Below are 15,297 nucleotides of genomic sequence, written 5' to 3'. Positions count from 1 at the left end.
CTTATTCAACCATAAATGACGTTACCGCTGCCACACTCTTCCATAATCGACCTGCAGCGCGAAAGCCATTCTCCTTGCGTGTGAGGAACCTCAGTGAGGAAATGGGTGTTCCGCTGCTTGATCATCGTCCTATGGCTCCAGTGAAACTGTTACCGCCGTGGCAGTGGCAACTCATAGATTGCGATACATCGTTTGTAGAGGTCACTAAACACGCACCAGAGGCACACATTAAAATGCATTTCTTAGAGCTTCAATACAAGTACTCGTGTACAGAGCTTTACACTGATGCCTCCAAGTCACATGCCGGGGTGTCTTATGCAGCCGTTGGCCCATCCTTCTCGGAATCCGGTGTACTCCACCCGGAAACGAGTATTTTTACGGCTGAGGCCCATGCACTGTTGTCGGCTGTGAAGCATATAAGGAAATGAAAACTTCAAAAGGCAATTATATTTACGGACTCCCTAAGCGTCGTAAAAGCATTGATGTCACTCGGTAAACAAAAAAATCCTGTACTTACTGAGCTCTATTCCGTTCTCTGTGAAGCGTATTTATGTAACCAGCATGTCATTATATGCTGGGTGCCTGGCCATAGAAGCATTGAGGGTAATGTGCTAGCTGACCGAATGGCTACGTCAATAACATCACACGCTATTAACCGCTGCTGTCCCTGTAACAGATCTGAAACCTTTCCTGCGAAAGAAACTGCGAAGCCACTGGCAACGCTTGTGGGATGCTGAAACAAGTAATAAGCTTCACTTGATTAAACCACAGTTAGGTTTCTGGCCCCCCGTAACGAAAACACGGCGAACTGACGTCCTATTCAGTCGGTTGAGAATAGGACACACGTACGGAACCCACAGTTTTTTGTTGACAGGTGATGAACCACCAACCTGTGGTAGATGTGGTGAGAGGCTGACCGTCCTCCATGTCCTCCTGGAGTGCCGGGAAGCCGAAACAGAGAGAAGGAAACATTTTCCTCTTGCATACCGATACCATATCCCTATCCATCCCAATATGTTTCTTGGCAAAGAACCGATTTTTAATACCAAAGCAGTCCTAGGTTTCTTGAATGACGTGGTACTACATGTAATTAGCCCTAGATATTCGTAGCACATCCTCCCGCCAGAGGATGCTGTTGCGATAGGATGCCTCCAGGCCTTTATGTTCAAGGGTTCTGTTGAGGCAATAGTGCTTCATGCCAATTTTCGCATCGGACATATTTTGGAAATAGTAATATTTATTTGCAATGCATATTCAATGTTCATAGCACACGCCATTAGTCATTCCCATAATCTTATTACCTGTAGATTTTATGCACTTTACAGCGACAATTTTAGGCCCCTTTACAGCCACGTCATATCCACCACTCGTAATCCATCGCATCAATTTAAACTCATTAACACTGGCCCGGCGCTCTTTGGCCATTATTGGCCCTTGCGCCGTTAAACCCCATATATCATCATCATTGTTTTGTGGCATTTGTTCTTTAGGTGTTTTATGTGTGAAATGAAGCTTAGTTTGGAGTCTAAAATAATGCCTAGAAATTTTTGTTCGGTGTTCACAGGCAATCGCAGTCCATGCAGCTTTATGTCAGGATCCGGGAGTAGGCCTCTCTTTCTTGAGAATAGAACGCAGGAACTTTTCAGTGGATTTAACCTAAATCCATTCTCGAATGCCCATGTTGACACTTTATTGAGGCCAAGTTGAATCTGTCGCTCGCAGACTGCGAGATTACTGAACCTGAATCCTATTTGCACGTCATCAACGTAAGTAGAATAAAATATATTTCGTGGCATGTATGCACGCAAAGAATTCATTTTTACTATAAACAGAGTGCAACTAAGTACACCACCTTGTGGTACACCAGTTTCCTGAATAAATGGCCTGGACAGGGCATCGCCAACTCTAACACGGAATGTACGATTGGATAGGTAACTTTCAATTATATTAAGCATATTACCACAGATGCCCATTTCTGAGAGATCCCTCAAAATACCGTAGCGCTAGGTTGTGTCATATGCTTTTTCGATGTCAAGAAACACGGCCAGAAAGAATTGTTTGTGGACGAAAGCGTCACGAATGCATGTTTCAATGCGCACGAGATGGTCGGATGTGGAACGACCTTCTCTAAACCCAAATTGATATGGGTCGACTAATTTGTTTGCTTCAAGGAGATGTAAAAGCCGACGATTAATCATCTTTTCAAATAGCTTGCAGATGCAACTTGTTAATGCTATGGGCCGGTAACTTGCGACTGAGCACGGATCTTTTCCTTGTTTCAAGATAGGTACCACAATAGCTTCTTTCCATGAATCTGGAATGTACCCTGCTGCCCAGATGGTGTTGAAAAGGGACAGTAGTGCTACTTGTGTGTCAGGATGAAGATGTTTAATCATTGTGTACATGACTCTATCAGGTCCCGGGGCAGATTTCATACAGGTGTTCAAGGCAGCTTTGAGTTCGGCAGTTCTAAATGGTAGGTTATATTGTTCATTGGGGCTACATTTACGGTTCAACGCCTTATTTTCCGCTAATGCTTTGTGTTTGAGAAATGCCTCTGAATAATTGGCCGAACTGGATACACGCAGAAATTGTTCCCCAAGTGCGTTAGCCTGGTCTTCAAGGCTATCGCCTTGATCATCTACCAACGGCAATAGGAAAGGTTGCTGATTTGATAATTTGCGTAGTCTGTTCCACACTTTTGCTTCCTGCGTGTAGGTATTTATACTCGAGATGAATTTTTCCCAGCTCTCTTTTTTAGCTCTACGTCGCGTTCGCCTGCCTTGCGACTTCAGGTGTTTGAAATTTAGGAGATTTTCTGCCGTTGGGCATTTTTGTAGCAAGCCCCAAGCCGTATTTGGATTCTTACGAGCAGTCCTACAATCTTCATTCCACCATGGAATTCGCCTCTTTTTTGGAGCCCCATTTGTTTGTGGTATGCACTCGAATGCGGCGTCAGTTATAAAATCGGTAAAAAAGGTGACAGCATCGTTGATATTAAAATCGTTAAGAGCATTTCGAGGCATCTGTGTTATTTGGTAAAATTTTTCCCAATCGGCGGAATCTGGTTTCCATCGAGGGGTCCGTGTAAAGAGATCATGTTGTTCTGATGTTTTAAGACAGATTGGAAAGTGATCACTGTCATATAGGTTTTAATTACGTCCCATTCCAGGCAGGGCAGAACTGTGGCAGAGCAGATAGCTAGGTCTATTGCAGAGTAACTGTTGTGTGTCATACTGTAAAATGTCGGCTCTTTCTGATTGAGTAGGCATACACCGGAGTTCAAGAGAAACTGTTCTATCATGCGGCCCATCACATCACACCGCGGGTCACCCCAGAGCGGATTGTGTGCGTTGAAATCACCGAGTAGGATAAATGGCTCCGGAAGCTGGTTTATGAGAGATTTGAATTCTAAGCTGTTTGGTTTATAGTCAGGAGGGATATATATGGAGCAGATTGTTACAAGCTTATTAAGTATAATCGCTCGAATACCAACTGCTTCGAGAGGGGTTTGAAATACTGCTGGCTAGCAGTAGAGTTTATAGTGATGATTGCAAAGCCGCCTGCCGAGGCAACGGCGTTCTCGCGGTCTTTACGAAATATGACATGGGAATTGAGGAAGTTCGTGTTGATAGATTTTAGATGTGTCTCTTGGATACAGAGTACTTTGGGGTTATATTTTTCTAGCAGTTCCTTAATGTCATCAAGGTTACGCAGTAGACCTCTAGCACTCCACTGAAGGATCTGCGTCGCCATAATAACAAAAAATAGAGGGGAGGTGTACTCTGCATGCCAAGAGTTCTACATTTATGAAATGCTTTTCTTTCCGGGACCTGTTATTCTAGGCTTTTCTTTTGCGGCACGCTCAAGAGAGCTGCGCCGCTCATTCGACACCGATGGTGCCGAGATGCTTGGGTTTGCATCCATTGCCTCCTGGGAGGCACTGGATGAGCGCGCTGCGCGCGAAGAGACATGTACTTTAGGCCTCCCCTCACGAGGAGAGGCGCTTAGGACCACCGAGCCGCTAGGCTGCTGGTCCGTCTTCGAAGATGGCAGAGCGGCATCTGCCGCGTCCGCCTTGGGGGCGCGGGAGGCGGATCCGCCGGCCCTACATGTGAGGCCCGAGCGGTCGCCTTCGACCGTTGTGACACTGCCCCCTTCTGTGCCACATCGGCGTAAGTAGTGCACTGCACTATTGAGAAACGCTTTCGTGCTTCCTTGAAAGAGATGTTTTCTTTGATTTTCAGTGTTATGATTTCTTTTTCCTTTTTCCAGGCAGGGCAAGATCGAGAGAATGAGGGGTGCCCACCGTCGCAGTTTGCGCAGTGGAGTGCGTTGTTACAGTCGTCAGCGGGATGGTCATGGTCACCGCACTTAGCACACGTGAGCTGCCCTCGGCAGCTCAGAGATCCGTGGCCATACCTCTGGCACTTGAAACATCTCCGAGGGTTGGGTTTGTATGGCCTGACGCGTATTTTGATATATCCTGTTTCAATATACTCAGGAAGTCTGCTCGAGCCAAATGTCAAAATCAGGTGCTTGGTAGGTATTTCTTTGTCATCACGGCGTATTTTGATTCTTTGCACATTGATCACATTGTGCTCTTTCCATCCTTCTAGCAATTCCACTTCACTAAGGTCGATTAAGTCGTCGTCTGAAACTACCCCACGAACAGTGTTCATGGACTTATGCTGCGTGACTGTGATCGGAAGGTCTCTGATTTTCTCAAGAGTTGTCAATTTCTCGTGTTTGTTTTTGCTGCAGATTTGAAGAAGCAGATCTCCACTTGCCATTTTTGTTGCTTTGTAGCCTGGGCCAAGCTTTTCTGCAAGGCATTTGGACATAAGGAACGGGGAAATTACTCGAGCTGATTTTTCTTGTTCACTGTGCAGTACATGGAAGCGAGGAAAGTTTTCTTTGGTTTGGCTCAGGAACTGAAACGTAACATCGGTGCGCCCTCTGTTGAGAGGGCGATCAGGTAGGGGAGGAAAGGGAGTACCCATTACTTAATTTCTTGTTATTCAGCAGCGATGGTAGCCACCCACCACCGAGCCCAACGAGGGGACGCTACAAGGTTTAATTAACTAACACTCGCAGACGCCAGCTATACATCACTGCTATAACCTAATATAATAGACCCAAGGTTGGATGAACTACACCAGGTTAACCCTTGCTGCCTGGAAGATTGGAAGTAAAACCAAGTAAACAGAAGACAGGACAGATGGAAAGTGACAGAGAAAGACGAAGACTGGAGGGAGAGAGAGATAGACAGGGAAAGGCAACTACCGATTTCCCCCGGGTGGGTCAGTCCGGGGGTGCTGTCTACGTGAAGCCGAGGCCAAAAGGGTGTGTTGCCTCAGGGGCCTTAAAGGTCCAAGCACTCAGCATCGGCTTAACCCCCAGGATCCCCTTTTCCCCCGGACACGGCTAAGCCACGCATGTTAAACGTGGGAGGGTCCAACCCTCGTGTGCTCGTGTCCGTGGTGGCGCAACTCACCAAATGCCTGCTTGCGCAGACGCCCCTGTGGGGCACAGAATGAACTGATTGTTTTACATGTTGGCTCACAACCACACCCGATGAATATGTCTGCTTTTTGAGAGAGAACATGACCATATACTTTTGCAATCGTATATACCGGCCTATGTAAAGCAGCCTGGGAATATTAACGCGTGAGTTAGGAAACCTCCTGCACGAATTCCTATTTGTTATATCAGCTACCGCACGAGCACAAATAAAATAGTTTCCTACATCAGTCAATCTAGATACTTTATTAAAGCCCCATTAAATGAAACACTGCCAAAAATTACCACCAAGCTAAAGTTTTGACATATTCAGTGAAATCCAAACCGAAACCAAACGTGGAATGGCCAATCCAATGTATCGCTTGGCAACACTGGTAAGCTTGCTGCGCGGGCAGTACATGGCCGGCAGCTGTCAGATACCTAGAGGTGTGCGCCGAGATGTCGGCGCGCCGCCGCCTACGTTTTTCTGGGCGCGATCGGCGCGCCTAAGTGGGAATAAAGATTTCCCTATTGAAAATTTGACCGATGCTGGGCATGATGGAATCCATCATCACGGTGGATTATGGTAATGGGCGCATGCTGGGCGGTGGGCATGCTGGGTGATGGGTAGAATGCCGGGCGGCATATTTAGAATATGCAGTAGGTACAACGCATGGCAACCACAGAGCCACGCTATTGGCTTACACGCCTGTTGGACGCTGTGATGTCACTCCTGACAACGGCGCTAAGAGATTACTCGCGTTCTCAGTGCTTTATCGCCTGGCTGTTCTTCCCCAGCGACACGGTTGTGCCAACGGCCGCTCGATCGAGGCCGTCCGTGACTTGTGTTCGGACTGATCAGACTGTTTTTCTCCAAATGGTTTGTTTTTAACCGCTGTACGTACGTGTTCTGCGGCAAATGTCACGCCTGACTTTTTTTCCTCCGGCTGTGCGCACGTTGGTGTTCGGACTGTTTTTTTTCCTCGCTCTCTCCAAGTGTTTTGTGTTTAACGGCTGTACGCAGGTGCTCTGTGACTAGTGGTAGGGCTGACTTTTCTTTTTTTCGCCTGTGCGCACGTGATATTTGGACAGTTTTTTTTAACGCCTGTATGCCCGTGTATTGTGGCTAGTGTTCCGACTGACTTTTTTTCTCTATCTTTCTCTCCGGTGTGTTTTGCACTACCGGCTGTGCCAACGCGGTTGTGCGGCTATGGCCGCTGCGGACAGTGATTGTCGGACGTCGACGCACTTCGCGATGCAATGCGTGAAGGACCACGTCAATTCATGCGCTGGTGTTGAAGTCCTTCGTTCCAACATCACGAATGTCGATGACGCTTCTCGATGGATTCTATTCTCCAAGATTTATCTAATTCATGCCCAATAATTCTGTGCTCCTAACTCCTTGTGTGTATATTGTGTAAAGCGGAAACTGTATAAATTGAAAACTGTATGCCATGGTTGTGTCCTTATTGCGGTGTGAATTGCCCACAGCTTTTTAGATATGGTAATGTTTGTATAGTATGTATCGCAACAAATGTTTCCCTCTCCTGCTTGGTGTTGACGTGATGTAGTGGTCGCAGAAAACATTGTCTAATTGCAACAGTATATACCCTCTGAACAATCCGCAGGCCAGAAGCAAGCTATACATGGAACGTTATGAATAAGGGTGGAGACCAAATCATTTAGAAGGGGTGCTTTATTGATGATGACACGTATTATCTACAAAAGTGTTCCGATAATGCAGTTTGAGCCAGTATAAGTGTCCCCAGTGAGTGTCCACTATTTAGAATTGCTGTGCTTTAGAAATTTACATAAAGCAGTGCTCTTAAATTACAGTTTTTAGCTTGCACCATTTCCAATGCTAATGGCAGTTCGCCTTTAAAATTTTTAGCCCCGTTGTAGAATAATTGGAATTGCTTTTTGCAAAGCACTTTTTAAACAGTATTTAATATGCACACCACTTACGTCATAAAACTGACATTGTGCATCTGGAACAGCTCCAAAGTACCTTACATTAAGGATATCGCGACATGGAGAAAACCAGAAAAACAAAATAAAACCCGAGAGAGTTCTTTTCAACGTGAAGAAATTGGGCACATACCTGCAACATTTATTGAGAGAACTTTGTAACATCCAAACAAAATAGGCTCTTTCTAGGACTGTTTATTACGTTTTGTGCAAATGCACCTAGAGGTTAAAACAATATCCAGTGCTTTGATGCCGTGTCGAATTGCATTGATAGGACGTAAGCTGCAGAATAATCGCAAGGGTGCTTTGCTTCACTTTGAGGGCGTCGCGCTACTTGTCATTAGTAGTAGTGGTGGAATACGACATCGCATTCTCACAGGTTCCGATCTTGTCGGGATGGATTTCAGGCATCGATCCTCGCCGCGTAAGCTCCTGCACCGGCGTATATAGGTGTCGATTATATCAGTCGGTAGGGCACGAGGGCACTTTGGTGGTTGGGACGGAAAGTCTCGCTCTAGAAAACGTGAGGGCGTCGAAGCGCGAAGCCCAGCCACGACGCACAAGAGACGCGAAGAGCGCTGGTGATGAGAGCACTTGCTAGGCTTGACACCGCGGCGGCGTCCCCACAGCCCGCAGTCACAATTGCACAAACAGTCCGAATATCGCATGTGAACACAGCCGGAGAAAAAAAAAGTCAGGCCTAGCACTAGCCGCAGAACACGTGCGTACAGCCGTTAAAAACAAAACACTTGGAACGAGCGAGAAAAAAAAAACAGTCCGAACATCCACGTGCGCACAGCTGGAGGAAATAAAAAAAAAAGTCAGGCGTGACACTAGCAGCAGAACACGTCCGTACAGCGGTTAAAATCAACACACTTGGAGAAAACAGTCCGATCAGTCCGAACGCAACACGTTGGAACAGCCATGGCCTCTCGATCGAGCGGCCGCGGCACAGCCGTGGCGCTGGGAAAGAAGAGCCAGGGGATAAAGCACTGAGAACGAGAGTCGTCGCTTGGCGCCGTTGCTAGGAGTGACATCACAGCGTCCCGCAGGCGTGTAAGCCAATAGCGTGGCTCTGCGGTTGCCATGCGGTCTACCTACTGGATATTCTAAATATGTTGCCGGGCGATGGTGGTACGCTGGGTGGGATGCTGGGTATAACAGTGGGCACATCAGGTCAAATGCAAGTTGTGTAATGAATCGAAGGAGCAGCAATTGCACTTGGGAAACTCATGATGGGCTATCTTCATGCGTGCTTGAGTCTTGCAAAGTGTGCAGTATCTACATGTGGCCAAGTATGCCGCTACATTTTCATGCCATAAGGAGTCAATGTATAGCACCACAATATGTTCCATATCTTCACACTTTATTGAAAAAATGCAATAGGTTAAGGCGATTCACGTCTTCCATACTCGCTTGCCCTCGCGCCCGCTTCTGTGAAGCTCCAAAGGTGCTTCCTTACAGAAGCAAGGCGGTGCTCTGGAGGTGGTGCTGGTGGCCCCCTCGGATGTTCCCAGATGTACTTCTCCAGGCAGTCTAAGAGTGCAGTAAATATAGAATTAAATTGTTTTTGAAAGCATTTGTAGTAATAATTGAGAGAATGAAATCTGCTGCAAAAGATTTAACAAGTTTCAAATAATACAATGCAGCATATTACACACAAATATGCTACCCAGCGCGCATGGCAGAGCAGCTTTATTTGCAGTGAGAATGCATACACATGCATCACACTGTCTTGCTGAGTTGCATGGGATTTTAGTAGGTGTTTGCCAAAGCCATGCCTCTTCTGATCAGGAAGTTGGCTTTACTGCAAAGTTTAGTCATACGGCAGCTGCATTCGAAGCCCCGTCAGAAGGACTTATTGCTTCCAATTTCGCATAATTTGTCTGCTCTTCAAGCTCCCAAATTTCTGTCAGATTTCGAGAGCCACAACTTGGCTAGACTCTCTAACGCAAGGGTGGCTGAACGGGAGTGTTGATAAAGTTTCATCTGAGGTTAGCAGCGCGACGATCTACATGGAAGCGAGAGAAGGGATATGAAAGAGCGCTGACTTACAAAAATTTTATTGCGCACATAACCAAGGTTTAAATACCACGCTAAGGCACAAAAGAAAAAACAGAAAGGTAGGAAGCTTCCAACATACGATATGCAAATCATGTGATTAAATATTGCACTTTATTGCACAGTGACAATGAAGGGGCACTGACACAGCGCTCCCCAGATTTGTGAATTTCGAGCCCTTCAATAATTTATCTAGTATGTTTGTTTTTGTTGCGACTGACGATTTGTGTGCTATCAAATAGGGGTTTGCAACGGTGGTCTCTGCAATGAATACTGAGATGACTAGAAACAGAGTTGAAAACATCATTATTATGCTCCTTTAATCGTTCATTGAGACAGCGTCCCGTCTGACCAATGTATTCGCGGCCGCAGGATAGAGGAATGTTGTAAACAACACCTACAGCGCACGTGACAAAACGGTTATTATGGTTGGTTCCGCAGCAATTTTTGCTTTGTTTAGGATTACAGTTGACCTGCCTGCATAAGCGTGACAGCTTATGTGCTGCCGAAAACACATCAACACCAGCACGCCGACCAACTTTCTTGAGATTATGGGACAACGTGTGGATGTAAGGGATGACGGTGACTCTCTTCCTGGAAGTGGCAGAATCTGGGTTGCTAGCTTTTTCTTGCTTTTGCAAGCTTCCAGCTACTGACGTCAGCAGACTGCCCGGGTAGCCCGATTGCTCAAGTCTCCGGGCGTGTTTCCTGAAACTGGTTTCGATTAAGTGGTGACAGGACTTTGAAAGGGAATTAGTGAAGCACAGGCTAACGATTCCTCGCTTGATGAGCTTTGAATCGGCTGAGTTCAAAGAGCTTTGCAAGCTCTGGGTTTATACATACAGCACAGCTGGATGTTTCCTAGACTAGAAGAAACTTTTATGACTGCAACAAAAATCAACTGAAACCAAGAGTTATCTTTAAAAATTTCCATCATCAACACAACTACACACAGCTATAAATATGTCCTTACCAAGCCATTTCCGCACAAGACTTGACATGAGACTCAGCCCAACTGAATTGCTTATCTATTGCAAAAAGGAAACAATACAAATTAGACATCTAATTAGGAATCAGGAATTGACATCAGGAATTGACATCTTTGGCAACACTGTCAATTCCTGACGACTGGCGATGGGCAAAAGTTATTCCGATACATAAATCTGGTTCCAGAGCCGAGGCTAGCAACTACCGTCCGGTTTCACTAACCAGCACATGTTGCAAGATATTAGAGCACATCATTTTTAAAGCTATCATAACACATTTAGAAAGGAATAACTTACTATACAGTCGGCAACATGGTTTTCGATCAGGCCTATCAACCGTAACCCAGCTTGCAGAGATAACTAATGATATTGCTAACGTGATTAATGATAGAGGGCAACTAGATGCAATCTTTCTCGATTTTTCAAAAGCGTTTGATGTCGTTCCCCACCAAGAACTAATCACAAAAATGCGTGCAATAGGTATTGAGAATAATATAATTTCATGGGTTGAGTGCTATCTGCGAAACCGCAAGCAATTCGTTGCCTTGAACGATGAAGTATCAGGCAATTTAAGTGTTTTCTCTGGCGTCCCCCAAGGATCGGTTTTGGCACCAATTTTGTTCCTTATTTATATTAATGACATTCATTTGTGCATTAAATCACCCATTCAATTACGGCTATTCGCAGATGACTGCGTCATATACTCAACAATAAATACAAAGGAAGACCAAGTTCAGCTGAATCATTCATTACAATTAATTCATGCATGGTGTAAAAAGTGGGGAATGGCACTCAACGCCAAAAAAACTGTGAGCATAACTTTTACAAATAAGAAAACTCCGCTGAACTTTGCCTACACTCTTGACAATAATGAAATTGGTAAAAGTAACCACGTGAAATATCTGGGCGTAACGCTAACGTCCAACCTAAGCTGGGAGTCCCACATTGATGCTGTGTGTTCTGGAGCACAAGGAAAATTGGCGTTTTTAAGGAGAAAGCTTCGTAATGCACCTCCTGCAACGAAACTAACTGCCTATAAAACTCTTATAAGACCTGCCCTAGAATATGCAGACATCATTTGGGATCCGTATCAAAAATATCTGGTTAAGAAAATAGAACGGATTCAAAATTTGGCAGTTCGGTTCATTTTTTCAGATTATTCTAGGCATACTAGCGTAACAAATCTGCTGAACAAAGCCCAGCTTCCCTCACTCGCACGCCGCAGAATAACTTCCAAGCTAAAATTTTTGTATCTTCTTTATCATGGTCGTTTTAAAATTCCACGAGATGATTACCTCTTTGAACCTTCTAAACATTCTTCACGAACAAACCATAACAAAGTGCTTCGACAACCCATTAGTCACAACAATGCCCATAAATACTCTGCTTTTCCCTCCTCTATTTCTTATTGGAATCGATTACCGGAAAGTGCTGTCAACTGTGAGACCGTGCAATCATTTACTGATCACATTCAGGATTTAGAATTTGTATGAATGATAAAACTCATGTGGTATTTGTTTCTGGAAAAGAGAAATCCAGCTGTTAATTCTTGTCTATATTACCTTTTGTTCCTTTGTCTTAACAATGTCGTGAGTGTTTTGTTCCCTTTATATATTTATGCCTGTCTGTGTGACCATGCTGTATGTAATACTCGAGTGTATTCTGTTGTACCACTCCTGCTTGGACCGCCAAGGTCTGCAGTATATTGAAATAAAAATAAATAAATAAATAATAGTAGACTTTTGCACCTCACAAATGTCTTTTCACTGCAATGCCAACTTCTGTCGCCAACTGATTTACACATTTGTGCAAACGTAAAGGGTGCAAGAAATTACTTTGGAAGAAGGCCCCTTCTGCAAGCCAGGGAAGAACTCTCATAAGTAGGGCAGAATTCTGCTGTTATCTGAGCTGAATAAAAGTACTAGGCTGTCTATGCGACTTCTACAGCAATGCTTCCACAGGGGCTATATAAATGATCTTAGGTATAAACTTTGAGATGACTAACCTTTCCAAACTCGACATGCAGTGGTAACACTATTTGCAATGACTGTTTAAAGCACAGAGAAAATGGTTTCCCTAATGAACTAGGACCACGCTGTGAAAGTAGCTAAAGCTGTTTCCCGCACCAAGGTAAATTACAGAAGCACAGTTGATCGGCACCATGAAAAACCTTATAAAAACAGAATGTTAAGCTAGCTGCACATGATTTAACTATAAGCTTTGCAAGGACAACGAAGAAACATATCAAATGTGTGTGCTTCCTGGTTTGTTGAGTTAGCAATGCGAGGCCCATTCGAATATGTGATCAGTTTGCTTTCTGCCAGTTTGTATGTATGAGTAGGTAGTAGTATAGTATAGATGAGGCAACCTAAAGTTTGCCCGCGCGGCACCAGCGCCGCCCACTCCCCTGGCGGCAGAATGGAAGTGTCGAAGGTCGCCGCCCGGCCAGCGCGCGCCTGTGTTCTCTACGGCGCGAGCGACCGCGTGCGTTGTTTTCGTGACGGCGAGCGCGACCTCATCAACCAGGAAAGGTGGCACGCAATACTGCTGTGTTGTTGATTGCCACAAGAGCCTTGAAAAGTCGAAAGCCGCCCGTGAAGTTCTACAGAATTCCGGATGATGATGATGTGTGATGTTTTATGGCGCAAGGGCCAGTTATGGCCAAAGAGCGCCATGCCAGTGTTTGTGAGTGTGCAGTGGAGCGGTGAATTCTGAGAAGTAGATGAAACGTGGCTGTAAAGGGGCCTAAAAATGCGTAAAGTGCGTGAAATATAAATGTACTAAGATCATGGCAATGACTAATGAGGTGTACTATGAAATGAAGCATGCATTGAGAAAGAACAATACTATATTTAAAATATTTAAGATGCAGTAATTGGCAGGAAGCACTACTGCCTAAACAGAGCCCTTGAACCACAAGGGCCTGGAGGCATGTGCTATAAAAAACTATCACAGCGGCATCCTCTAGAGAGAGGATGCGCTACGAACTGATTGGGCTAATAACATGTAGCACAACATCGTTCAAAAAGCCGAGGATAGTTTTGGCGTTAAAAAGTGGTTCTTCACCAATTAACATCATGGGATGAAGAGGGATATGATAGCGGTATGCTACAGGAAAATGTTTTCTTCTCTCCGTTTCGGCTTCCCGACACTCCAGCAGGACGTGGAGGACGGTCAGCCTCTCACCACATCTACCACAGATTGGTGGTTCATCACCAGTGAGCAAAAAATTGTGCGTGCCGTACGTGTGTCCTATTCTGAGACGACAGAATAGGACATCAATTCGTCGTGTTTTCGTAGCTGAGCGCCAGAAACCTAACTGTGGTTTAATCATGGGAAGTTTATTATTAGTTTCAGCGTCCCACAAGTGTTGCCAGTGGCTTCGTAGCTTCTTTCGCAAGAAAGGCTTCAAGTCTGTTGCAGGAACAGCTACTATATGATTACTAGTGTGCAATGCAGCTGATGTGGCCATATGGTCAGCTCGCACATTACCCTCAATGCCTCTATGGCCCGGCACCCAGCATATAATGACATGCTGGTAGGATATATACGCTCTGCATAGAGTGGAATAGAGCTCAATGAGTACAGGATTTTTGTGTTTGCAGAGTGACATCAGGGCTTTCACAACGCTTAGAGAGTCTGTAAATATAACTGTTTTTCGAAGTTTTGTTTTCGTTATATGCTTCACAGTTGACAATAGTGCATAGGCCTCAGCCGTAAAGATACTTGTTTCCGGGTGGAAACAAGTCTTCGAGACCTCAAACCATTAATTAGTAGCGAGGAGCTGTGGGAGACTGCCCTGCGCAGCTCCGATCCCACCCTGCAGGACCGAGTCCTGAGGTGGGCTGAGGAGGTAGCGGAGGCCTACCACGACTGGTAGGCGGACGTCTGGCAGCACAAGGTGCTAAGACTGGAGCACACAGGCCTCCCTCTCTCCCCCCCGGCCCCTCCCCTTTCTTAAAAAGGGAAATAAAAGTTCATTCATTCATTCATTCCGGGTGGAGTACACCGGATTCCGAGAAAGATGGGCCGACGGCTGCATAATAAACACCGGCATGTGACCTAGAAGCGTCTGTGTAAAACTCTGTACACGAGTACTTGGATTGAAGCTCTAGGAAATGCAGTTTAATGTGTGCCTCTGGAGCGTCTTTCGTGACCTCTACGAACGATGTGTCGCACTCTATGATCTGCCACTGCCACGGCGGTAACAATTTAGCAGGAGCCATACGACGATGTTCAAGCACTGGAACACCCATTTGCTCACTAAGATTCCTTACACGTAAAGACAACGGTTTCCTCGCTGCAGGTCGGTTATGGAAGAGTGCAGCACCGGTCATATCGTTTACGGTTGAATAAGAAGGATGTTCGTTGTTTGCTTGTACTGTCAGAAAATATACGAAACTGCTATATGAACGCTGCAGATGGAGTGACCACTGGTTCGACTCTACATAGAGACTCTGGATCGGGCTTGTTCGGAAAGCACCGGTTGCGAGGCGGATACCCAAATGGCGAATGGGGTCTAGTATTTTTAATGCACTTGGCGTTGCGGAGTTATAAACTATAGCTCCCTAATCAAGGCGCGAGCTGACAAGACTATTGTACAAGTTTAGGAGGCATTTTCGATCACTACCCCATGTTGTGTGCGAGAGAATTTTTAAAAGGTTCCTAGTCTTCAGACACTTTGTCTTCAGATATTTAAGATGGGGGATGAAGGTAAGCTTAGAGTCCAGAATTATGCCCAGGAATTTGTGTTCACTGCTAAGGATAGTTATCTCGATTG

The sequence above is a fragment of the Dermacentor silvarum genome, chromosome 2 (assembly GCF_013339745.2).
Source record: "Dermacentor silvarum isolate Dsil-2018 chromosome 2, BIME_Dsil_1.4, whole genome shotgun sequence".
In the NCBI taxonomy this organism is placed as follows: domain Eukaryota; kingdom Metazoa; phylum Arthropoda; class Arachnida; order Ixodida; family Ixodidae; genus Dermacentor; species Dermacentor silvarum.
This window is presented reverse-complemented; position numbering follows the sequence as displayed.